The sequence below is a fragment of the Bubalus bubalis genome, chromosome 4, assembly GCF_019923935.1.
Source record: "Bubalus bubalis isolate 160015118507 breed Murrah chromosome 4, NDDB_SH_1, whole genome shotgun sequence".
NCBI classification, from domain to species: Eukaryota; Metazoa; Chordata; class Mammalia; order Artiodactyla; family Bovidae; genus Bubalus; species Bubalus bubalis.
Genome location: NC_059160.1, coordinates 58427803 through 58454634, shown reverse-complemented (window position 1 = coordinate 58454634; position 26832 = coordinate 58427803). Strand labels below are relative to the sequence as shown.

At 37.7% G+C, this 26832-nt stretch overlaps 1 long non-coding RNA gene across 3 annotated transcripts in view; it reads left to right on the top strand.

Annotated features, from left to right (window-relative positions):
- The window catches only part of LOC102390919, a 108919-nt gene that overhangs the window by 31872 nt on the left and 50215 nt on the right, over window positions 1–26832 (top strand). For all 3 annotated transcript variants that reach the window (XR_006550481.1, XR_006550482.1, XR_006550480.1), the window contains 5 exons: window positions 2125–2275; window positions 2846–2954; window positions 3536–3646; window positions 4184–4375; window positions 5431–5559. This is a non-coding gene — a long non-coding RNA (uncharacterized LOC102390919). The remainder of the gene's footprint in view (window positions 1–2124; window positions 2276–2845; window positions 2955–3535; window positions 3647–4183; window positions 4376–5430; window positions 5560–26832) is intronic.

Genomic DNA, 26832 nt, shown 5'->3' with positions numbered 1-26832 from the left:
TTCAAATCCTTCCATTTTCAAATCCTACCATTTGCTGACCAGGTGATCTGGAGTGAGTTCCTTGCTGCCTCTGTGACTCTGTTTCCTTATCTGTAAAAGAGAGACAATAGCACCTACCTTACAGAGTTGTTACAGGGATTAAATGAGTTCATGTCTATAAAGCATTTAGAACAGTGTCTGGCACACAGGAAGTACCACAGTGTGCTTGTTATTTCATCATCATCATCACCACCACCGTCATCATGACATCATCGTCACCACCGTCATCATGACATCATCGTCACGGTGACACTATCAACATCATGAGGTGCTCAGACACGGTGTGGCAAAAATACCAAGAGTGGTTTTATATTTAGACATTCTTAGGGCTTTTGTATGGGAAAAGATACTAGATTCAATTTATCTTAGATAGAGTTGGCTATGTAAAGTGATTCTTAAATCACCTAGATTTATTTTGGTTTTAGAATGAGTGGTAGTTTATAAGTTAGCCAACAAATGTCTTTTCATGACTCGGTCTGGAGGTGGGATTTTGCGCCTAGCCAAGGGGACCTTAGCATCTAACTCGAATGATTATTAAATGGAGAGACTAACCCCAAACCTAAAAATCTGAAGATAAGAGTAGCAAAAAAAGGGGGGGAGATAATTCTACCTGCATTAGGGTAACTAGAGTTTGGGGTTTACATAGCATAAGCATAGCTAACTTATTTTGGGGCACTGTACAGTGAAGCTCTGAGAGCGCAGTTCTGATTCATTCCCACACATTCTTCCTTTCTTCAAAGGGTTGGAATGGATGCTCCCTAACACACTCTGAGGCATCTGTGGGCGTGAGAGAGGCTTTATTCCTTCAAGGCAATTTGGTCCAACTCTGCCTGCTCACCGATGGGGGGATCCTGGCAAAATTCCAAATGTGATTAATGTTGCATCTATTATTTCACAGAGTGGAGTGTGTTTGGGTGGATGGAGGGGGAAGCCTATAATTTCATAGCTGTTAGAAAAACATTTCTGCTAAATCGCTTTTTATTCTAAAAATTAATGAAAGGATCTCCATGTTCAAGATGATTTGATGGTATAGTACTGTCCCCAGAATAGAATGCAATCCCAGTTGCTACTAAATCTTAATAGTGCAAGTTAGAAGAGTGTAAATATTTCCTCCAAAATATCAATTACCATTTTGACCCATTTTTTTGTGAGGTTGAACTAATCTTTTTAATTAGTTGAACTCTGAAAGATTGTTCTCAATAGATATAAAGTCAGAGCTATAAGTTTTATCTAGATCAGTTAAGAAAAAGTACTGCATTTTAAAATCATGCCATCACTGTCTTGTTTAGGAAGAATATGACTTGGATTCAACCAAATGTTGAATTATCAACTATTTTAATATCCACATTCATTGTCACCTGTGAAGTGTAAGCGTTCTTATTTTTTATAGGGTCTTTGAATTGCATCCTAAATGACTACCATGTAAATAAATTAGAATAACAATCACGCCATGCCTTTTTTGTCTTCATGGGTCATTCTCATCAAATGCTTAGTAATTTCATTGCACTTGTGTAATTAGGTGCAGAACCTCCACCCGAGCCTCCATGGATCAGCTATGTGGACTCTAGCTGCCAAAGGCGCTTCTCCTTCTGAACCGAGCGCTTTGCTCAGCCAGTGTAGACATGGCCTGATAAACAATGGAACTTCTCCTTTGAGAACTGGAGTCTGGACTGATCTAATTCTTTAACTCAAAAATGTGCACAGGTTTGATGAGCAGTTAAAATGCCTACGTTTTAGTAAAACGGGAGCTTAAATTGACAGTAATGTGAAGAATACCATAATTTCTAATGAACTTGAAGGCAGTAGCACTCTCTGTTGTGCAAGCTAATCAAGGGACGATCAAATCAAAGTTTTAACATGAGCTTAAATATCTGTGGCAGGGAGGCTGTTCTTGCAGGTTTATATCTGTCAGGTCTTAACACTAAACCTGTCACAGAGCAACATGGCTGTGTCACTTTTAACCAGGATGTCACATGTCACATATATTGTGAGAAACAACCTGCTTTGTGTTTTCCTCTCTAGGATTTTATAAGGAAAAGCAAAGGAAAAGGGAATTTTTTTAACACTGCATTTTTTATTTTGCAGATTTGCAGCCTCATGGAGCGAGTGACGGAGTGGGTTGCCAACTTATAGTGACTCCACTCAGCGGCGCAGAATGGCTGCGGAAAATGTGTATTCAGATAAGCCCCAAGAAATCTGCCCAGGGTGAAACAAGTACCTTTGAAGTTTAAATCAGGTGTGTGAAGAATGCTGGAAACATAACTTCTTAGGTTTTAGATTTTTTTTTATATTTATGTTTCTCAAGGAAACTGATGACTCTTGCCTGTTCTCCTAGCTCTCTTAATGCTAAAGAACACACCCTAAAGTGTAACCCACCCTCTCTCCTAGGATTCAATATGCCCTATTCCACTGCCTGCAAGGGTCTTCTGTTTTATCAGAACTTTTGATTTTCAAGGCATGATTGTGATTTTTCATATTTAAAAAAAGGTTTTGATTTTGGAGGTATTTTTAAATTGGTAATTGAAGTTTGATAGGCTTTACCATTTGTCTATTTTCTTAAAATAATAAGTACTAATTGTAACATATGTGTTAGTTGCAACATACTTAAGAAAGTAACAATCGAGTTGCGTTTTAAAACTATATGTTCATGTTATCCTTAAAAAGTTAAGTGGATCAGAAAAATCAAGCGAAGCTAATGAGTTTTTTAGAAAGTATAAACCACATTTCCTTGCAGGATGAAGTTGTGCTTAATAGCCTCTTTAATTTATTCAGAAACTACACAACTTTTGTTGCTATATTTTGTTAGAAAGGAAGGAGAGGCTGTTTCTACAGGTGTCAGAGAAAAATCGATACTGAGCCACGGACTATTGAATCCCGTAGAACCATGGAGGCTTGGCAGTGAAATTCTTCCAAAGGTGAGTAAGGGCATTGATTTTCCTTTTCATACAGAAGAAATATGACACAAGGAATGGAGGCTAAATTTAGACTGGAAACAAGTCTGATTTGAAACTATGCCTTTAGAAAATTGGTAGCTTTTTTTTTTTTTTCCAAAAAAATTAAATGAGGCAATCCAATGAGAATTTGGACCATATATTTTTCTTAAATTCACTTCTTTTCTTTATTCCTTTGGGGAAAAAAATGATCTTCTGACCAACATCTTATCTATAATTCAGATCCAGTGATTTCCTTGTGTAATACTTGTGTTGTACGATACAAAACAGTCTCTCTTATAACTTACAACCAAGGAGGCAATATTCCTTCAGTTTCTAAGAAAAAGCATGTTACTTACGCAATCAAACTTAAAAATATGTGCCCATTACTGATCTTCCTAATTTAAACTGTGTATTCTTCCTGCTAATCTGTGCCAGAATTTTTAGACACACACTTGCTTGTTTGTGTACTTATTTTAGGGTTTCTTCTAGATTTCACAAAGTTGAAAAACTATACCTAAAGCATTGGTGGTTTGACTGCATTGCTTAGCGTTCCGTCCATGCAGGCAGACGGTGTTCCTAGGCTTGGAAACATAAATCCCAGGGGAAGTGAGCTGAAGAACATTTTATGCATCACTCATCCTATTATGAGCCCTATGCTGCTCCATCTCTACAAGGTAAGCAATATATTGTGAGTTGGCTTCCGGCAGTCGAACATGATGTATGCTCATGGCTCTTGCTTCCAAGCGTATGTTTTTGGAACTCATAATGGGGAGTATAGAAATCCTTTTATAAGTAAAAGAATAATTGGGGCAATTTAAGTTACTCACACATGCTCTAGCTTGTTCATCTGTCCCCAGGTAGCATTTGATTGTTCTACCCTGGGACCTACATTCTATAGTATTGTCTTCCTCATGTGAAGCGAGGTGGTAAATTGGTCATTTTCATAATGAATTTGAACAGAGTAGATGATCAAGGAAGATAATTCAGGCCTCCAAGTAGAAAACTGCCAAATTACCACTGCTTTGCTATATCTGGGGGTAGGTAGAATTTGGATTTTCATACTTTGTGGGATCAAAAATTGATTAAAAGGAAGTTAAAAATATGAAATGCTAGCAAGTTTGTGGTAATGCATAGGATTATCTTAATATTTATTTCTTTTTGATATCCAGTGGGAAATTCTTAGCACTCTTTTTCTGATCTTGAACTTTCAGATTGGCTGAAGCAATAGCAACCGCAAAAAATTGTTTATGATTTGCATTCTAACTTTCCATCATTTGGTTAATATCCTGACTCTGGTTATCCAAGAAAACAATGTTCTAAAAGAAAGACTATTAGAAGGTTGCTGCTGCATTATTAGTGAATAACGTGTAAAGTGCAACATTCTAGATGTCCCATCATAAGAGGTAAGATTTTATCATGTCTCATTAAGTTGAGATAAAAGTTAATTTTATTTATTTTGATCCCAGCCTAAAGAAAATTTTGCATTTCAGTTTGACACAGAAAGCCATAATATAAAGCTTTACATGCATTGTCTCAATGGTGACCAGTTTCAGGGATTTAAAACTAGGCTGTTTAATGTATTTTATTTCTGCATAAATTATGTTCTTTTTATTGTTTTCCCATCCTTTCCAGCTCAGACAATTATAACTCAATGTATCATGCATATTTAAGCAAAAATAAATTATATACATGGTAATTCTTTTGGGGGGAAAAGGCAAACTATTCTCTAACCTTTGATGAAGTTTAACTTTTGATGTGTGAATTCTTAAATGTGATCAAACCAAAGACAGTGAAATGCTTGCTTTGAAGTATTCTAAAATTAACGTAGGAACTAAAGATTTCATGGTAAGTGGCAGCCTTGTGTTTACTGTTATAATAATATAAATTCTGCATGGGAAGAAAAAAAGTACAAAGTATGATGGAGAGGTGATGGAGGAGTCAGATATATGGAAAATTCCAGGTGCCCGTAGATACAGTGTGAAGATTCTCAAATATCTAGTCATCTCTATTTAGTACAGATACTGTCATACATCAAAAAAGATCTCATTGGCTTTTTTTTTTTTGTAGCCCAAAAAGCTTAGTGTTTTTAACATCACTATGCTTTAGGTTTATACAAAATTCTCCCACAATATGTACAATATATCTTATTGATGTCTGAGCAATGTAATAGCAGCCATTCTCTCTTTGGATTAAGTACATCCTATGACTTTTCCTAACATGTGGCAAAGAAGAATTTCCACTAGATAATTTGTAGTTTATAAAATATCAGTTTTTGAGGGGGAAGTGGCAATTAATGGAAGCATAATTATCTTCAGTGTGAAAATAGTCTGGGAGGCCAGCTTTGGCGAGCAGTCTTTGACTCATTACCATTTTCTTTGCTTGCTTTGTTCTCATCCTTCGGGTTCTTTCTGGATCCATCTCTCTTTTGTTTCCCTTTGACTCCACTGTTGTATTCCAGTTGGCCGTTAAAGAACAGAAACAGAGCAGTAAGACTGCGTGGCTACATTTTCCCAGTGCCACCAACTGAGAGTTAAGCTGACTAACGTGTTGAAAGCCCAGCCCATTTCGTTCACAGCAGGCATGGCAGGTAAAAGCATTTCTGTATTAAAGTACATGCTTTGTTTCTTCAAGCTCTTGGTCTCATTTCTCTTGTTTGCCAGTTGGGGGGAGAAACAAAAGTAGGTTGGGGACCAAATGCCTGGGGTATTTAATCAAATGCCCAGCGACTCTTGATTATAGGATACAGAAATTTCACTTTTGAGGATTAACTGGTGGATTTTGTCAATCCAAATAGGTATCTCCTTCTACTCAGCATGTTATTGGGCTACTTCCTACCACTGACTAAATCAGATGTCATGGAAGAATCTCAAGTAGTTTTAATAACTCTTGGGTTAGCAGAAACTAAATGTGCAGGGAGAAAATTGCCATTAAATATAGGTTTTTGTGAGGGTTCTCAAGTTATACATTTTACGTGTTATTGTTTGCTTCTATTAAAATAAGAAATTGAGAATTGATTTCTTTGTGTTCTGTTAATTTGACCCCTCTTTCCTAAGTGGTAGGTATAAACCTCTTTAAATATTTTATGAAGATCACTTAATCAAGCAAATACCCTAACACATATCACTGTGCTGATCCCTGACCCTTTGACCTGTCACTCTGCCACGTTGGTTGCCTTTTTCTGATATCCTTGCAGAGGAGAATTTAGGGAGCAGAAGGCATGAGGAAAGGTGTTAGTCTTCTCCCTGAGCAGCAGTAGGCAGTGGAATTGTCCCCTTGGAGGTGATTTCCTTGTGAGTGGTGAAATTGGGATGAATAATATCATTTTGCATTTGTACTGAATATATTATTAAGGAGGCTTAAGGGTACGATGTAAGAGTCATCTCAGAGGGATAAATGTAATATACATTTAAGTTGGGAAGACTAGTGCTCTGAGATACATCTGATTATTGAGATACAGCTGTAGCAGGCTTTATGAATAAATCAAAATATTCCTCACATGGTGCCCACATGTCATATATTAAACAAATTTTATCAAACCTCTTCTTTCACTGGATTAGAGGCTGTACTTGTACCTTCTTATGGTGAGGTATAAATTTTGTTTTATGTTCTATGACCATCCTATGGCTATTTCTTATCAGACTCAATCAAAAGTTAACAGAGATTGCCATGGAAAAATAACTCTCCCTTAAAATGTTAGCAAAAATTCAATTGATAAATATATGTTTTCACATATGTTTTTTCATTTATATATCTACAAACACATGCATACATATATATGAATGATTAGAGGCTTATAGATATCCACGCCATAACTATATCTGGAATTTTTTCAGAAGTGTGAGGTCCCTCCATTTTAGCCATTAGACGGATTCTTTAGCCAATTTGACCTTAAGCTGACAAAGATTTTCTATTTATAAATATCCCTTGGAAAAATAAATAAATAAATAAATATCCCTTGGGGTCCTTGAAGAATCTCTGACACTCGTTTATTTTCTAAAGAAAGGTTTAGGATCAATAAGTTCAAAATATTTCAGACTTATCATGTACTTCTTTGCTTAACTAAATCAGCGTTGTCATGAGGATAGCCAGAGTCTTTGGGACACTTGAGATGACTGTACTTTAGTGGATGAAGTGACCTCCCAGTGGTCTAATAGCATGATATCTCACATTTGGTTCGTTAGTGCTTTCAGGTTTTCAAAACCCTTTCCCAGTATAGTCATGGTTGATAGCCATCCCTTCTATAGGCAAGGGACAGAAGGGTGGGGGATAAGAATGATTTTTTTTTTTTTTGCATTTCTATCTTTTTGTATGTGTGTGTTTCTTTTTCTAATTTGTTGAATGCAACATGCTGGAGTGTTAAGTGTCTTTCTTTTGTTTTTGGGTCAAATAATTGCATTAAGTATGAATACACAATTGTTGTGATGAGGAGAGAGGGAAAGAAACGGTTACCTTTCAGCTACTGTGGTTCTTAGGGGCCATGGGTGCTCCCTGTTAATGAGCTAAGAGGAAGGATGCATCATTTCTTTCTAACATAACATAAAGACAACAGATCCTTTAAGTCAATTCACGTTTAAATATGAAGGTCAGTGATCCATGACCAGCTTGCATATGTGCACATGCATATTCATATGTATATACTTGTCCAGATTTTTCAGCCAAGTTAAAAAAATCGTGGAAAGGAGAGAAGAGAGCCTCTAGAGCCTGGGGAGTGGGGTGCTGCCCCAAACAGGTGCCAGAGCAAGTCCATTTTTAACTTGAAGTTTTAGGTTAGACATTCAGTTACATTTTAAAATATTTTATTCTTTATGTATTGTGATTGCTTTATTATTTGAAAAACTTTTAATTTACTTTTCTTGGGCTTCACATTTATTGAGCTTCTCCTACGTGCCAAGCACTATCTTACCCCTCCCCCAACACTGTCACATATTCTGGATAGTCCTATTCAAGCCTGAAAAGCAGAGAGCAGAGATATACAAGTTTGTGAGCCAGATGAATTGGCAATAGATAGGTGACTTGTTGGAGAAGGAAATGGCAACCCACTCTGGTGTTCTTGCCTGGAGAATCCCAGGGACGGGGGAGCCTGGTGGGCTGCTGTCAATGGGGTCACAAAGAATCGGACACGACTGAAGCGACTTAGCAGGTGACTTGTAAATCACTATAATTACCCACACTGTGTACATTTCCTACCTAGGGATTTTAGATGAGCATTGTCAGAATTTATTAAAAAGCCCCATCAAATCTGTAGGATTTTGTTGAACTTAAAGCAATTCCTTCAGAAGGTTACATTTTTATTGCCTATTTTTCAGAGCTACAGAAAGTTCTTTTTTTCCCATTTCTACTTTGATAGATGTTCCACACTTAAACTTTCATGTCCTTCCACTTTCACTCTTTCTCGCCTTGTTTCCTTTCTTTTCTGAAGGTAAACTGCTACATTCTTTTCCTTCTTAATCCAATTTTTGTATACCTGATGTATATTAAACCAGGAGATTAAGAGCACAATAGGTGGAAGGCTCTGGCTTCTTTGCTACTGAGTGCTAAGTTGCTTCAGTCATGTCCAACTCTTTGCGACCCCATGGACTGTAGCTCGCCAGGCTCCTCTGTCCATAGGATTCTCCAGGCAAGAATACTGGGTGGGTTGCTACATCCTCCTCCAGGAGATCTTCTGGACCCAGGGATTGAATCCACATTTCTTGCATCTCTTGCATTTGCAGGTGGGTTCTTTGTGCCACCTGGGACTGGGTCTAGAATATTGATGTGTGTGTGTGTGTGTGTGTGTATCATGATGAAAACACTGCAGCTTAGATTTGGTGCACAAAGGTAGTTGTTAAACTGAAATTAGATTAACTGGTTTGAATTCTTGTTTTACCACTTACTTGGAGGAGTGTGGTAGGCTGCAGTCCATGGGGTTGCTTAGAGTCGGACATGACTGAGCAACTTCACTTTCACGTATTGGAGAAGGAAATGGCAACCCACTCCAGTGTTCTTGCCTGGAGAATCCCAGGGACGGGGGAGCCTGATGGGCTGCCATCTATGGGGTTGCACAGAGTCGGACACGACTGAAGCGACTTAGCAGCAGTAGCAGCAGGAGGAGCCTGGTAGGTTGCAGTCCATGGGGTTGCTTAGAGTCGGACACAGCTGAGCAAATTCACTTTCACGTATTGGAGAAGGAAATGGCAACCCACTCCAGTGTTCTTGCCTGGAGAATCCCAGGGACGGGGGAGCCTGGTGGGCTGCCGTCTATGGGGTTGCACAGAGTCGGACATGACTGAAGTGACTTAGCAGCAGCAGGAGCTGTAAAAACAGTTTCTAAATTTACTTCTTCAGCTATAAAATGAGGAAAGCAGTCATACCCACCCCCATTTGGTTGCTGTGAAGATTAAACAGAATAATAAGTGTAAAACACAGTGCTTGGTAGATAGTAAGAGGTCAATAAATACAAGCAATGATCAGAGTATTACTGATTTTTATTGCATGTCAGTGCAGATACATGCATACGCTGTATACACAGTTTTCTAAGCAATGCCTTATTCAAAGAATAATGGCTAATCTTAGGCAAGTTGTGAAAAGTCAGTATGTCCCCTCAGCATTGCCAGCTTTTATTGACTAGCTGCATTCTCTCCTGACTCCCTTTGAATGCCCGGTGTTTGCCTCTCTTCTTGCCTTTACTGGTAAAACCTCCTTTTAAGTAAGGACCTGAAAGTATCCTCACAAAGGTCTAGATGACTGAGAACTTTTGAGCTGTTGTGTTTGTCAGGGTCCCTGAATTCTTATCAAAGATCAGATGCAGAGCTGATGAGATTCCAGGCACCTGGAAGCAGCTGGAGAAGTTTGTTTGACAGTGTGATCTCTCCTTTGCCTCTTGGAAGTCTCCTCAGAGTGGAAACAGTTAAGTGGGCCAAGGAGTAAGGTTCCTTCTGCTGCCCGAGGTGCTGGCATGGGCTCTCCTGGAGGTTGTCTGACATCCTCAAAGGCTGCCTCTCTCTAAGCCCTGGGGCCATTTAGGAATGTCTGTCTGCTTTTCTGGTTTTTTTTTTTCCCCCATTTGTGTGTATGGGTTTTGTATTTAGTGATGCCTTAGACCACAAGCATTAATCCTTTGAACATTTTTTCCTAATACTCTTCTTTATTTTTAGATATACATCCACTCACATATTCATTCTTGGTTATTCACTGTATTTCTTTCACTTACGCCTGTATTCATGATTTAAAGTTTTTCACACATCACACTATTATTCTGAGACATGCTCTTGAAATATTCTTTTTTTTTTAAATAGCACCCTGTTTTTTTTATTCAAACACGTCATATTGTAGGATACAAAGTTGGAATATGAAGTCGTGAAGGAAAATAATTATGCATCTATACAAGTGGCCATCATCAGATTAAAATGTAGTGCTTACTTAATTCCTTACATAAAAGTATATGGCTCAAAAATTTAAACAAAAAAGACTTAAAAATGTTGAAAAATATGCAAGAATATGTTGATAATTTTTTTTTATTTTATTTTTTTCTGGAAATTCTTTTTTTTATTATTTTATTTTATTTTTAACTTTACAATATTTTATTGGTTTTAATGTACCTCTACTTTACCTGTATTTTCTGTGCATAAGTTTGAGGATTTGAAGGACTGGGTTCATGTTTCAGGTATGCCTACACAAGGAACTTATGGCTGGAAAATCATTTCTCAACTTCAACTGGTCAATGGAGGGGGCACTGCTTTGTGTCGTAAGCCTCAGCTGAAAGTGTGTTGTAAACTCAAAAGTGAGGTAGAAGCTTTTATGGCCTTCTTTTCAACCATTGTGACTGCCTTCTCAGGCAACATTTTTCTGGAAGGGCATGAAAAGATGCATTGTGTTTAGTAATTTGTGAAAGAGGAGACAGGATTTTCTGCCTTTGACATTTTTCCTTATTATCTAAAATAGCTCTTCTGTGTATTCTTATGATACCTCTGTCCATTATCTTCTGCCAGCATCATGCCATATAATGCAGAGACAGCCCAGCCAGAAATTCTTAGATGAAACTGCAAGAGGAGACACGCCTACTGGAGTACAGAAGGGGCCTGTCTAGATGGGCTAGATCCACAAACTGTTTTCTCAAAGGCCCCAGATCATTCTTTTGAGCATCTGTGTGCAGCATGGTCAGTCTGAAATGCTCCTAGGTCACTCGAAAGTTTGGACTGAGCCCATGAACCATAACAAGATCCTCTATACAAATGAGAAGAGATGATAGCTAGTATGTATCAAGTACCTACTATGCTTAAAAAAAAAAAACAACTTTCAATAATAATAACTGCTAATTTTGGGGTTTTAGTAGATGCCAAGTAGGTGCTGAGTTACAGACATTACCCAGTTATCTAATCCTTATAGAGGCTTTGTGATATGGTATTGTTGTATTCATTTTACACTCGAGGAAACTGAAGGCAGACACCAAAGCCAGTGTCTTCGGTTTTTTTCCTGCAGATCCTGGGATATAAACAGCATTATGTGCATTTTGCACATAAGACTGTTGAGACACAGGGGTTTGAAACAACTTGTCCCCGTGGCTCTGGGTGGAAGCACTAGACTCTCCTGCAGGTCTGCCTGACCCTGCACACCAGGCACCACTGCCATTCTGAGTCGCGTTTCCCTCTTAATTTACAATCTGATGCAGATTAATACTTTCATAAAATAGGATAAAACTGAATGACTGGAAAGATGAAGTTAAAAAAGGCATATAAAACACAAATACTTCTTTATTATAAGATTCAGCAAACATTAAATTACTCTCACATGGCTACAGGCACTTCCAAATCCTTGCTTGCAGTTTCTGGCTTATCTCATTGTGGATCAGTAACAAAACTGCCTGCTCCAGCACCCGTGCAGACAGTGCTTTGAGGAGCGCTGTCTTAGGCCTTTGAAATATGAAGATGAGACAGTTTCCTCACTCAACAACAGAAGTCTTATAGCCATAGATTTAATTTAATAATACCCAGGTTGGAAATATACTAAAACACAGTTAAAAGTCAGGGCCCTTGTTGTGTGTGTGTGTGTGTGTTTTAAATCTAACTGAAGTTAAATAGAATGTCGTAACAACATACCCACAGGAACGAAATTAATTTTGTATGGAATGTGGCTATTACATGAAGGCCTATCCTCTTGTAACCTCCATAACTGAGAAATGTAGACCACTGTAAATTAGCTTATTTGATATAATAGAGATAGCCCTGTATTGAGAGTATATCACTTTCTCTCCAGAGGACATGTTCATTGTTGTATCGATTCATTAATATTCTCTCCCACTGTCTCCAAGTAGGTGAAAGAAATGAAAAGAAGTATGATAACAAAGCCAGCAAAGCAAACATTTCTGGTTAGTTTCCACTGTGACTAGAGAAATGCTTGTCACCTCTCCTTCTTGCTGGGCAGAGCAAGTTAGCTTCACCATGGTCCCTTTTTTGGCATTCCTAAAAGCAAGTCTTAAAATAGAATGGCCATGAAAACAGCGAACACACGTTTCCCAGGGGAGGACGGGGTCTGCAGCAGGTGCCTGTCTCCACATCCATCTGGAGAAGCGTCTGCAGGAAAAGGATGAGGGGGGAAGGCTTAATAAACAGAAGATGTCAGAGTCGCTGTTTTTGATGTTAATTAGCAGAATTGTATCCCAGATTTCAAGAAAATGCTTAGTTTTTGCCTGATTCCTAGCCCACCTTTCCAAGCATATGATGACTGTTCATGCTGCGTTTACATGGTATTAGTTTTGGTTATGGAGCTTCCCTGGTGACTCAGCGGTAAAGAATCTGCCTGCAATGTAGGAGACGCGGGAGATTGGGTTCAATCCCTGGTTTAGGAAGGTCCCCTGGAGGAGGGCATGGTCATCCACTCCTGTTCTTGCCTGGAGAATCCCATGGACAGAGGAGCCTGCTGGGCTACAATCCACAGGGTTTCAAAGAGTCAGACAGGACTAGAGCACACACAGTGTCGGTTATGGTTAATCTTAATTGAGTTTTAGCTTCTCGGAAGAGGTGCTAGATTTGAGGATCTGTTTGTATCGATCATTGTATCATGTTGTGTCACAGATTCTCTGCAGCCAGTGGAGGTAAAAATAATGGCAGAAAATACAGAGGATCTTTATTTCTCCTTATAACGGAGCTCTTTGCTGACCATGACATTGGTTATCTTAGTACACTGAAATTCTAATGAAACTCCATTCTTGTCCTTAAGCAATGCCCTATCTCGATATCTAGTTTGTTATTCAGATTTGCTGCAGTCATACACACAGTGATCATTCATTTATGGAGTATATGCTATGTGCCGGGTCATATGGGAGACACAATTATGAGGACTTAATTCCACCTTCAAAGAGTTTCCGGCCTGACCGGGGAGGCAGAGGGATGCAGAGATAGATTTAGAGTTTTGTAGCATCTACTATAATAAACAGGGACGGACTGACTTGTGAATGTAGGAAAAGTGACTCACTTGGGGTATAGAGTCAGAAAGTGCTTCACAAAATGAGTGACATGCAGCCTAGGTATAGAAAAATCAAGAAGCATTTTAAATTTAGTAATGGTAAACATATGGGCTTCTCTGGTGGTTCAAAAGGTAAAGAATCTGCCTGCAATGCAGGACACCCAGGTTCTATCCCTGAGTTGGAAGGATCCCCTGAAGAAGGAAATGGCTACCCACTCCAGTATACTTGCCTGGAGAATTCCATGGACAGAGGAGCCCAGAGGGCTACAGTCCATGGGGTTTCAAAGAGTTGGACATGACTGAGTGACTAACACTACACTCCTAAAGACATATCAATATTTTTGCACAGTGTTAATTTCCTTGGGTTTTCATTCATGGTGTGTTTTCTTAGGACTCACTAATAGGTCTCCCAGTGGAACTACTGTTTTTATGGAATATTTTGTATTTCTCTACTTCATGCATCATATTGCTTGTGTCTGGACAATAGCTAAAAGTTAGGAGTGGTTTAAAGCAAAATTTTATTTATGATCTCAATATCTCCCTACTGACTATCTTTGCCATATTGATTGCCAGCAGCTTTCTTCTAGTTTCAAAAACTTACCATCTGCTGATGGTTTTTATTTCCTTCTTCCCCTACAATAAAATTCATTAGTAAGTAATGAGTTCCTAACTGTTAAGTAGGACTTTAGCCTTGCCTCCAAGATCTATAAGATAAGACATACCTAAGATAGCGTTTTATTTTTTAGAAAGCTAATAGTTAATGAGTTTGAGCTATAGGAACCTTGACAAACAGAGGCTTTTGTTTAAAAAAAATAAAGAAAATTAGTAAAACCAGAAGGAGATTAGAGAATGTTTTAAAACCTCCTTCCCCCTGCCTTGTTTTTTTTTTTTTTTTTTTTTTTTGAGGATTCCAGGAAAAAAGTATGATACTTTTAAAAAAGTAAATAAGCACTTTTTAAGAATAAAGATTGTCACCATTTATTGCTAACTGACAGTTTAGACAAAGCCAACAAAGAAAAAAGATTATATTAAACAACAGGAAAATTTCCCAAGTGAGCTAAATTGCTGTCTCAGAATTTGAGACATTGGATGAGGTCACAAAGAATTTAAGTGTCATTGCTAAGAGATGCCATAACTATGGTATATGTCAAATGAAGTGTGAAAGTAGCACATCTTTATACAAGTTGAGAAAGTGGTGAGAGTGAATCCCAGGATTGTATTTTTGAACAGACACACACTTTGTTCCCATCCAGAATCCTGCCGTTCTGACATCAATAAAGACATCTGAACATCTGAAGAAGCTGATAGAAAATGCTCGATAAATGTCAGTCGCTGTTCACTTATTAAGTTAGACTGATATAATTAAAACACTATTTTTAAACAGAAAACCAGAAACTTGGCACCAGATTTTACATGTGCCAGACACAGTTCTTCTAGGGATTGGAGACACAGCGTTGAATGAGAAAGAGTGCTTCTTATCCTGTAGCACTTAAGATCCAGACAGGGAGACAGACACTCATCCAGTGTGAAGCGTGTGATGACAGGTTCAGTAGAGGGTACAATGGGTGCAACTAAGGAGAAAATATATACAGGTCTTGGGGGTGTCTGTAAGAGTTTCCTCAGGAAGTAAGGTTTTAGTTTGGAGTTGAAATATCAATTGAAGCTAGAGGCTAGATTGCGCGAAATATGGAGTCTAGGGATAGGATGGAGAGAGGGAAAATGTTGAGCAAATATGAGAGATAGGAATGGATTTCCTAAGAGAGTAGATTCTATAAATTGCAGAATATAAGCATTAGAATATAGATCAGGTAGCTTTGATGAGCAGGAAGACCAATTACCAGAAGATGAACGATCTAAGACCTAATGTCAACTTGCATGCTTACCAAAAGTCAGCTTATGGATGTCTGTATCTCATAGCAGATTCTCCAAGCAAGAATACTGGAGTGGGTTGCCATGCCCTCCTCCAAGGAATCTTCCCAACCCAGGGATTGAACCCAGGTCTCCTGCATTGCAGACGATTTCTTTACTAACTGAGCCACCAGGGAAGCCCAACTTCTTGTCTTTCATCTGTAAAATGGTAGAAATGATATGGACCTTGCTTAGCTTATGGGATGACTGTGTGGATCATACTAATATATGAAAATTCTTCATAAGCAGTGAAGATATTTGATAATGAAGCTTGTTGATTAGTACTTTACATGGAAAAGGAAACTACCTGGGAAAAATTGTTCCAAGACATAAATCCATTTTGTAAGATCTAAATCTAAGATTTATGAATTCCAATGAGCCAGCCCTTCACGTTAATAGTGAAGGCAATGATATAGAATAGTGGGGACTGTGGCAAAATGGAAAAGGCCATGCATGGCCTGTCTGAAAACCAAGACAATGCATTGTTATATAAAAATATGGCAATGCCAGGTCTTGTGATTTTACCTTTGAAAGATCTGGTTGTAAAGTTGGAAATTCAGATGTTTCTGTGAAACTAGTTGGTGACTAGTTCAAATATTCAACAATGATCCTTTTAACAACCCTCTCCCTCTAACACACACACACATAAACACACACACACACACACACACACACGAGAGCTGTGAATTCTGACCTATGGATTGTGACATCAGGCTTAAATGAATAATGGAGAGTAAATATATCTCTAATCATTTGAAATTAATGTCAATGGCATATAAATTATCTCCATTCTTTGGTGCACAGGGCAGAATGTGTATGTGTGTGTGCGCACATGTGTGTGTGTGTCAGTCACTCATTTGTGTCTGACTGTCTGTGACCCCATGGATTGTAGGCCACCAGACTTCTCTGAATTCTCTAGGCAAGAGTATCGGAGTGGGTTGCCATTCCCTTCTCTAGGGCATTGAACCCAGATTCCCTCATTGCAGGCAGATTCTTCACCATCTGAATTGCCAGGGAAGCCCATAAGGGCAGAATACTAGGGTAGAATATCAAATGATGTAAATGGCAGTCTTTACGTTCCTTGTCACTAGATTCCCAGACATTTTCCTTACCCTTTCATTTTTTTTCTTGTCTGTAAAACCCATTGCAGCCTTCAGAGTCATATTTGCTCACTTTTATGTTGAATATGTTACTCCCTTGCTCAAGATCTTTTAAGTATTTCCCATCACAGACATCAAACTCAAAACCTTCTTTCTCTTTCTCTTGCTTTGTGTTCCTTTTCACTCATACCACCGGATCCCTACTCTTTGCTCTCTACATCTTACTAAGAGCCAGCTCTGTCTTCTTCATGTATATTGAATCTTCTGAACCCATTTTATTAACTGTCAGCTCTCAGAGTTCTTTAGAACCACAATATGCAATTGCAGAGCTTATAGTTATTTTTAATGAATGTCCAGAAATTTTCTTAAGCCGAACAAGAAATCTGGGTCTTGTTAATCATTTATTAGTATGGCCCTGTCTTACTAAACTATAGTGTCTCAAGCCCAATGGAAATAGATGTCAATACCTGATTGAGAATGTACACACACACTCATTTAAATTACTCAATTTAGTCTAAATTTAAATGGCTGGATTTCCTAAAATACACTTCATACTTTACATTAGCATTATCATTATAATGTTAAAATATTGTCCTAAAAGTGTTATTAGCACAATAACTTTCATGTGTAATGGATGTAATATCATAAAATCTCAGCTTTGATCACTGGCTTTTGTATTCCATAAAAGGACTCTGAGTATTATTGTGTGTCATTTTAGAAATATGAAGAAAAAAATTCTTAGAATTACATTTGTCAAAAGTGGTCAGTTTTATTTATTCTTATATTTATTTTCACCATATCTTCGAGGTGGCTTCCCAGGTAGCGCTAAACAGCAAATGCTTGGATATGACAACAAAGACTGAAAAGGTCTACAGTGGAAACTGAGATTCTCAACACTTGTCTTCTGCAGTAGTGACTATTTCAGGTTTTTTACTGTGATTACAGATGGTTCCTTTCGTGAAAACCATAACAATATATGGTAACAATGCCATGTATTACTAACTCTTGTTCTTTTGACCCAACTAACAAAATGTACACAGTTGCTGTTGCATATTAATAATGGGTGGGTAATACACAGGTGGCTTCTGTTTTACTAAAATCACTTGTTTTTATTCTTCTAGAGATTTCAATATTATACAAAGAAAAATTTAAGAATTAGGCTTAAGTTTTGAGATCACTGTCATGACAGTTTTTAAAATGAATTTAAGAAATATTCTACTTATATTGATTTAATTGCCAAAAAAAAAAGTTAGTCTGATTTGTAAATTTTCTGATAGGACAGAAAGAAAGTATGGTCAGATCTGGGTACCTGAAAAGCAGTTTCTTTTCTTATGCATTGTCAAAGAGGATAAATACACAACAAATTTTATATATGAAGGTATTAACCATTTAAAACATTTATTGACTTCTGTATGTATGAAGTCATTTTAATATTAAAAAATTATTTTAATAAAAAAGACCATTATAGCTGGAAGGGATTGGGGGCAGGAGGAGAAAGGGATGACAGACGATGAGATGGCTGGATGGCATCACTGACTCGATGGGCATGAATCTGAGTGAACTCCGGGAGTTGGTGATGGACAGGGAGGCCTGGTGTGCAGCGATTCATGGGGTCGCAAAGAGTCGGACACGACTGAGTGACTGAACTGAACTGACAGCTATTGTAAATACATTTAATGGTAAGTTATATTCTCAATATATATAAATTAGATAAGTAGACTGAAAAATATAAACATATATGACTATATAAGGTTTTATATTATAGTTGACAGTAATGCATTTGTTATCAAGCAATCTTAATTGTACAAATATGCCCCATAAATATAGTTTAAAAATGACTTAAAAATCTACTGTCTTTATGACATATTTACCTAATTTGTAAAAGTAATGTTTGTGTTTAACCTGGTAGACTTATTGAAATGAAAATAATGGTGAGTTTCTTTACCTTACTGTATTCCCATCATTAATTTTCAGTGATTAATGTAAAATATGTATGCATCAAAAATGTATTAATTTGATATTTACTGACTTCTTTCTATAACCAAGGCACTCTGCTAAAGCTCTGAAGATAGAGATGAGTGAGATAAATTCTCTGTCCTAAAAGACTTCATTGTCAAATCAGAATGACAGGAAAATGGATACATTGCCACACAAGAAGTTAGAGAAGGTTTATTGGTTTCAATAACTCTACGGGTAACTGAAAAAGGTTTTACCCAGAAAGATGAAATTCAAGCTGTTTACTAAAAGATACAGAATGAAGACATAGTGAGAAAAGCATTCCAGGCAGAAGAAAAAAGTAATACCGGCAAAGGAACCTCACAGTTATGGTGGGAATTTCAATATGGTGAAGCTTGGAGTCTATGTGGATGTGAAGGAAGAGAGGTAATGAATTAGAAAGATGTGATGAGGCCAGATGGCAGTGAGCTTTGAATGCAAAAGAAAGGAATCTAAAATTTCTAATCTTGTAGAAAATAGTCAACCAACGTATATTATTATATTTTTGTTTTTTAAACAGTCTTGTGGTTTGAAATGCTTTGTTGTTATTATTTCTAAGATGGTTTACTCTGTCACCATGGAAAAAATATATTTACTGGCTAAAAGGAAAAACAAGACGGAATATTAAGGAAGATTTTATAAGCTTCCGGTGGTGGTTTAGTTGCTTAGTCATAGCCAACTCTTGCAGCCCATGGAGTGTAGCCTGCCAGGCTCCTCTGACCATGAGATATCCCAATCAAGAACACTGGAGTGGGTTGCCATTTCCTTCTCCAATAATTTTCTAGCCTCCCCAAATAATAAAAAAAAAAAAACCTGATTTTAAGCATAATGATAAAATGAAGAAAAAAAGATATGATACAATAAACATTTCTGAGTTAGTATTAATAAATGTTAGTGAGCTACTGAATGTGGTGAGACAGAAAGGGAATCTTTAAGGGTGGCACTGAATGTTCAGGTTTAAAAGATTGGATGGATGATAATGCCATTATGGTTAATACTGGATATATGAAAATGTACTGGGGATAGGGAGGGGAATAAATTCTACATTTGAAATACTTGAAAGGAATCCTAGTACAGGTCTCCAGAGATTAGCATTGTGAGTGTGGAACTCAAAAGAGTTGTGACTATTCATTATTATTTGTGCCTTTTGAGGCAGGTGACTCTACCAGAGGACAGAGTATTTATTTACCAGTTGAGAACCCTTCCCCCAAGCCCCCAGTCGAAGGGAAGGGATGAAAGTATGGAAGAGTCCCATAGCTAGAAACTTGATAAACTAGCTCACATTTAAAAGATGAGTAAAATGGAAGTGTTCCCTGGTGGCTCAGTGGTAAAGAACCTGCCTGTCAATGCAGGAGATGCAGATTCGATCCCTGGATCAGGAAAACCCCCTGGAAAAAGAAACGGCAACCTACTCCAGTATGCTTGTTTGGGCAATCCCATGGACAGAGGAGCCTGGCGGGCTACAAACTATGGAGTCGCAAAAGAGTCAGACACAACTTATCAAGTAAACAACAATAATGACAGAATGGAAGAGTCTGTCAAAGGAGACCGAATGAATCCAGCGAAGACTTAGGGGAAGAATGGATTTTGAGCAGAAGGGAATCTTATTGATGCCAGGTTCCACTAAGCTGCCAATCAGTATGGAGATTAAGCATCAGCCTTTGATTAGGAATAATGAAGTTTATGGTCATCTCAAAAGATTGAATTAGCAGGAATGTAAGTCATATTACAAGGAGTGGAATAATAAATATAACTTGAGAAAGTGAGTCAGTAAAGGCAGGCCACCTACATTTTCTACACATTTGGTATTGAAGGAAAGGAGGGAAATAGAATGGTAGCTACCAGTACTGCTGGGATCAAAGGAAGGCTCTTGAAAAAGTAAGTGATTTGAGAACATTTTGTTGGGAGTGATGTTTGTAATGAAAGAGAAACAGAACAGAAGCAGATTACCTGATGGAGCAACTCCTGGTGGAGATGGACAAGGATACAGTCCACCCGGAAAAGGGATATTGGAAAAAGAACCTCTCTCCTCCCAGAAAGGAAGGAAGAAGCTTAATACAATTGTCAGATGGTAAAAGGAAGAGGCTTCTACCTCTTTGGCTCTTTCATTCTTTAGAAGGTAGGAAGCAACGTAGTCAGCTGACAGTTGACAAGAGAGGAAGAGTAGTAAAGATACATCACAGCCTGCCTGGAGGACTAGGACAGAGAGATGAATAAGTGTAAGCAAAGGAGCTTTAAAGTTATCCCTTTGCAGTGGCATCAACCTGCCCAGTAGTGTAAGTTTTTTGAGTATCACTGAATAGCATTGGAGCAGGAATAGAGCTATTAGTTAAATTATCCTAAGTTAGAAATTGATCCAGGGGTATGAGAAGGACAGTAAGGTAAAATATTGAAGTCTGAAAGTGATCATGTAATTATATAGGGAAGGAGAGACTGAATAATCAAGATTTGTAACATTGTTTCTATTTTGCTTCTATCTTGGCGCTTTTAGGCAGAAAAACTTAATTTATTCTAAGTCAGCTCTAAAAGAAGACAAATATTTAGACAGAAATCAGCTTGCCTTCCCTTCTAGATTCATCATTGTGTAAGGCAGCATAAGTGGAGGAAACCTACACTTGGCTTAATTTTCTTGAGTTTTTGTAGTAAAATGGGTTCTCAGAAAGTTCATCATTTGAATAGGATTTTAACCAGGAGACCGTCATTACTTTGTCTCAACAGCTATCTTTGTAATTGCCTGAATTCACACTTGCATTCTGGTTAGTAAGGGGTAATAAAGATAAACCTTTAAGAAGGGATAATTATAAATGTATTTAGAATAATTGCATTGTAGGAATACAGCTTTTATAGGAATCGAGTTGTAGGAATTGTAGGAATAGAGTTTCTTCTTCTGTCGGCAGTCTTAAGTCAAACCTTTAATTTCCTGTCTCAGAAATTTGTTGAAGTCTGCCTTCAAATAGAAAAAGCTTTGTCATTTATACATTCTCTGGGGTGTGACAAAGTGGACTACAAACTGTATTTGCTGGTCTGATTCTGCTCTCAACCACTTAAATCCAAATATGTCACTTTCTATCTTAGGGCTACAATGTAATCAGAATAAAAATAACTGCTCTTCTCCAAGGTTCAGGCTGAGAGTCTGCAATTTAGGAGAAAGCATCTTAAAATAAAATCCTCTTAGATATTCAATTAAGATGGTTTTACCTTCTCTTAGTACCTTTCCCTTTCTCCTGCCTGCCCCTTTACTGACTGAGGGCAGAATATTCCAGAAGCAAATACAGGTTGAATCAAACAACTCTTCCTTACCCATCACGCCAATCCCCAGCACAAGTAAGTGCTCAGGCTTGATGCAGGTGCCTCTCCTCCTTGTTCTTAGTGCAGTGTGATTCATTCACTTGTTCCTCTAGTCAACAGATATCTATTATAGTGCCTACTGTGTGATGGTCATGTTTCTGGGTACCGATGACATCTGTGAACATAAATGATTCTCTGTAATGCTATTTTTACCCCCACTGTGTTGAAAATTTACGTTCATATTTATGTTTTACCCACTAGACTGAACCTACCTGAAGGGAAGGGATTAAACCTTATTTCTTCAAATCCCCATAATCTAGCACAGTGTTTGACACGTAGTGGGTAACCAGAGCTCTGTTGACTACATTAATTATATTGTGAATAGCTCAGCTGACATGAGCTTATTTACTCTCTGAGACTTATGATGGAGCAAGCATATTTATAGAAGACTTGGATTAACTGTCTATTAAGACATAGTGATCTGCCATGTTAGAATCAAAGACATACATTTAATTAATTTGATTTATTTAGTGGCATCAGAAATGAAGCAACTTCATAATTTTGATGAAAGTTACAGTTGAACTATGAGAAATATTTTCTGAGAGTGACAACAAAATATGGAAGCATTAGAAAATCCTATTCGTGAAAACCAGAGAGGGGCAAGTTAAACTCTGAGAGAAAATAAAACCTTTGATTTTCATCATTGCCATCTAATAGTGATTTCTATGAGTCACTTATTCATTTTGTAATTGTAAAAGTCATACATATGAATTGAATATCCACAAAATCTGTTGGAAATGAAGCCATCATGTACTTTCATTTTCTAAGAAATTGAATTTTCAAGATAGTTGAAAGGCTTGGCATATTGTACAGTCATAATGCCATGATTCAAACAAGTGATTGTCTAGTTTATCTCAGTAGAGTCCTAGCCTATTTAAGGGGAATGTTTTTACTAAATTGTCATTGTTTGAATTATTTGGTCAAAATCACCTTGATCTTTTGTCTCTTAGGGAGTTACCAAAAACCTGGTAAGTGATGACAACTTTTGTCATGAATGTTTACTCTATGTGACACCCACCAAAATGGTCAATTTTTTAAAATTAATTTTATCACTAGCATATTTTGACTTATTCCCACCAAACAAGTAGATGTGCTGAATTTTTTATGCACATTTTTTTTACATTGAATTTAGTAGTTGATTTGTGATTGCACAAATGGAATTTATTCACATGGAGTCCATGACTGGGATCTTGTTTCTCCTCTTGTAAACTTTTTTTCCTGCTTTCTACCTCTGTCAACTTCTTCAGTCATAAAGATTGAAAATTCAAATTCTGACATAAATATCAAATTTGAAATTTCTTTATTTGTTTTGATCTCTAACTGAAACTCTAGAGCAGAGAAAGAAAGTTATCTTAATAAGAATTGTTTTCTACTGAGAACATGTAATAAACTTTTTGGCAAAGTTCTTGGCAAAATACTTTGGCAAAATACTTCTAATTATCAGGAATACACAAATTATTCTAGAAGGTCTCTCTTTAGGTCTCCGTTGCCATTTTTCCCTTTCATATTCTTTCAATTTTTCTAAAGAAGGAGAGCATGAAATAGTGAAAAACGTATTGCACTTGGCCCAGAGGTACCTGAATTTGAATCTCACCCTGAAATTTTCTTATAGTGTGAGCCAGGGCAAGTTGCCTCAGTTGTCTCATGTAGAAAATGATGAGTGTCATTTTGAAAAGTAAATGTAATAAGTAATTATAGCAGGACTAAAGGTGGGATGAGTAACCTATAAAAGGGGGCTTCCCCATGGCTCAGCGGTAAAGAATTGCCTGCGATGTGGGAGGCTTGGGTTCGATCCCTGGGTTGGGAAGATCCTCTGGAGGAGGGCATGGCAACCCACTCCAGTATTCTTGCCTGGAGAATCCCATGGACAGAGGAGCCTGGCAGGCAACAGTCCATGGGGTAGCAAAGAGTCAGACATGACTGAGTGACTATGCACAGCACATTTATAAATTGGAGTATCTCAGAAGACAATGCCATGAATTTTCTGTAACCATCTGTATGGTAAATGGCGTGCTAAGAGAAATGGATGAAGAAACTAGATAATGCCCAGAGAAGAAACAGGTCAAAAGAAGTGACAGGTGACCTTAAGTATTTAGGGGATTGATTCAAAGGATAGGCAACAGACTGACTTTACATTGTTCTGAATATGGGACTAGATGGGAGATTGGAATTGATACATACACACTATTATATATATATATAATAGATAACTAATAAGAACCTGCTGTATAGCACAGGGAACTCTACTCAAGATTCTGTAATGACCAACTGGAAAAAGAATCTAAAAAAGAATGAATATATGTATAACTGATTCACTTTGCTATACAGCAGAAACTAACCAACATTGTAAATCTACTCCAATTAAAAAAAAAAAATGGGAATAGAAGCAGGAGTGACAGCTTTTTAAAAAGGAGATTTCAGCTCAAGACAGGGAATTTTCGAGGTAGATGAACCTAAAGCCTGTTTTACAGAGTGAAGTAAATCAGAAAAACAAATATCATATATTAACATGTGTGTGTATATATATAAAACCTAGAAAGATGGTGTGGATGAACAGCTGGACAGCAATAGAGAAACAGACACAGTGGACAGACTTGTGGAGACAGTGGGGGAAGGAGAGGGTGGGATGAATTGGGAGAGTAGCATTGAAGCATAAAAATTACCATATGTAAAATAGATAGCTAGTGGATATTGGCTGAATGACACAAGAAGCTCAAACCTGGTGCTCTGTGAAACCTCTGTACACTTTCTACTACACAACAAAATGAATCATCTAGACATATGCACGTGTGTGTTGGTGTACATGTGTCAAGTCGTTTCAGTCCTGTCTGACTCTTTGCAACCTTATGGACTGTAGCCCACCGGGCTCCTCTGTCCATGGGATTCTCCAGGCAAGAATACTGGAGTGGATGCCATGCTCTCCTCCAGGGAATCTCTCTGACCCAGGGATCAAACCCACGTCTCGTCTCTTATGCCTCCTGCATTGGCAGGCAGGTTCTTTACTATTAGCACCACATAGAAAGCCCCTACTTATACATATATTCCCTCTCTTGAACTTTCTTCCTGTTCAGGTCACCACAGTACATTAAATAGAGTTCCATGCATTATACAGTATGTTATCAGTCCATTCTGAAGGAGATCAGCCCTGGGATTTCTTTGGAAGGAATGATGCTAAAGCTGAAACTCCAGTACTTTGGCCACCTCATGCGAAGAGTTGACTCATTGGAAAAGACCCTGATTCTGGGAGGGATTGGGGGCAGGAGGAGAAGGGGACGACAGAGGATGAGATGGCTGGATGGCATCGCTGACTCGATGGACGTGAGTCTGAGTGAACTCCGGGAGTTGGTGATGGACAGGGAGGCCTGGCGTGCTGCGATTCATGGGGTTGCAAAGAGTCGGACACGACTGAGTGACTGAACTGAACTGAACTTTATACATATATGCTATACTTCAAAAAAAGCCCCGGAGCCAGTATATTTCCAATGAGAGTATATCTGTAGGTTTCTTGTCTTTATGGTTTCGTACAATTTTGCAACTCTAGAAGTATCTCTTTACCTGGTAAGTTTTATAGGTAAAGAAACAGAAACTTTTTCTATTTATCAACCATGTTCAAGAAATGTTTTCCTGGTCTGTAATTTCACTTTTGTTTTTTAAAATGGCAACCCCTTGGAGATTCGCCTGTCTAAATCCATTTTCTTGTCAGGATTGGAGATGACAGGTTATTCTAATATCTAAATATTAATTTCTATGGCATATCTACGTATTTCATGGGCTAATCTTCTGTGAATTTTCTGGATTTCTATTAGCTTGTCCTAAATTCCTGGCAAGCTAAATTTCTCTAACAGTTTTCAATTCATTGCATTAAATGCCTGTTCAGCCTTGGAAGATATATTGATTTTTTTTTTCTCAGCAAAGTGACAAATACCATTTTCATGACTATAATAGAGATTGATTACATTTTATGGCACATGGAGAGAATGCTGATCTTAGTGAGACAACCTTGGGGCTTACAAAAATGAAAAAATCATTTGAATTAATAATGAAGTTAATGAATTCATTGGTTGCAGATGAAGCAGAAGTATTTGGCGGAAAAAAAAATGAAAAGTTCTGCAGCTGCACAAATACTAAGTAGAATTAAGATCAATTTCAATACTATGGAAGTGCTGGTTTTGTGAAACATTTTTAAAAAGTTAATAGTAATGGTTCTTAAACCCAAAGCTATGGCATTAACTCCCAGCATACCTGGGCAGATTGTTTCTGATATGATTTATGTAACCTAAGTTTAAAATGGAACCAGTTTCCTTCTTATCCTAATTTTCTCAATGGTTAGGCTTAAACTAGGACAAGTGTTATTTTATTATTATTATTATTCTGCCTTTCTGTATAAAACCTAAAAAGATATTTAAAAAACAAACAAAAACTATGCACATGTCATAAGCTTAATGCATCTAAAGAGTGTGTACTGTGTTTGTTGAGAGCAAATAGAAATAGAGAACAAAGGTATGTATTTTAAGGTGTTGAAATAAACGATGGTGGACTTGGAAAACACTGCTAAGAAAAGATTATAGAATTATTTTCTCTGAGAGAATCTTTAAAACAAGGACACCAGCTCCTCTTTGTTTAGAGACTATATCTGTTTATTCATCTTCTGTCCCCCCTCAGCTAGCATTGTACCGACCATCCTACCTAGCACATAGGAGGAGCAGAATAATATTTGTTAAATAAATAAACAAGTTACCCTAGTAGCTACTGCTGCTGCTACTGTTTAATGGCTAAACTGTGTCCAAATCTTTGCAGCCCCATGGACTGTAGTCACCCAGGCTCCTCTGTCCATAGGATTTCCCAGGCAAGAATACTGGAATGGGTTGCCATTTCTTCTCTAGGGGATCCTCGAGATCCAGGGATTAAACCCAGGTCTCCTGCTTGGCAGACGTCTCTTGCTTGGCAGACGGATTCTTTACCACTAATTCTTTACCTGGGAAGCCCTCCCTGATAGCATAAAGAAATAAAAATCATCATAGCAAACAACGTTTGTTGAGCTGCCAATATATGCCTTTGGAGCTTTACCT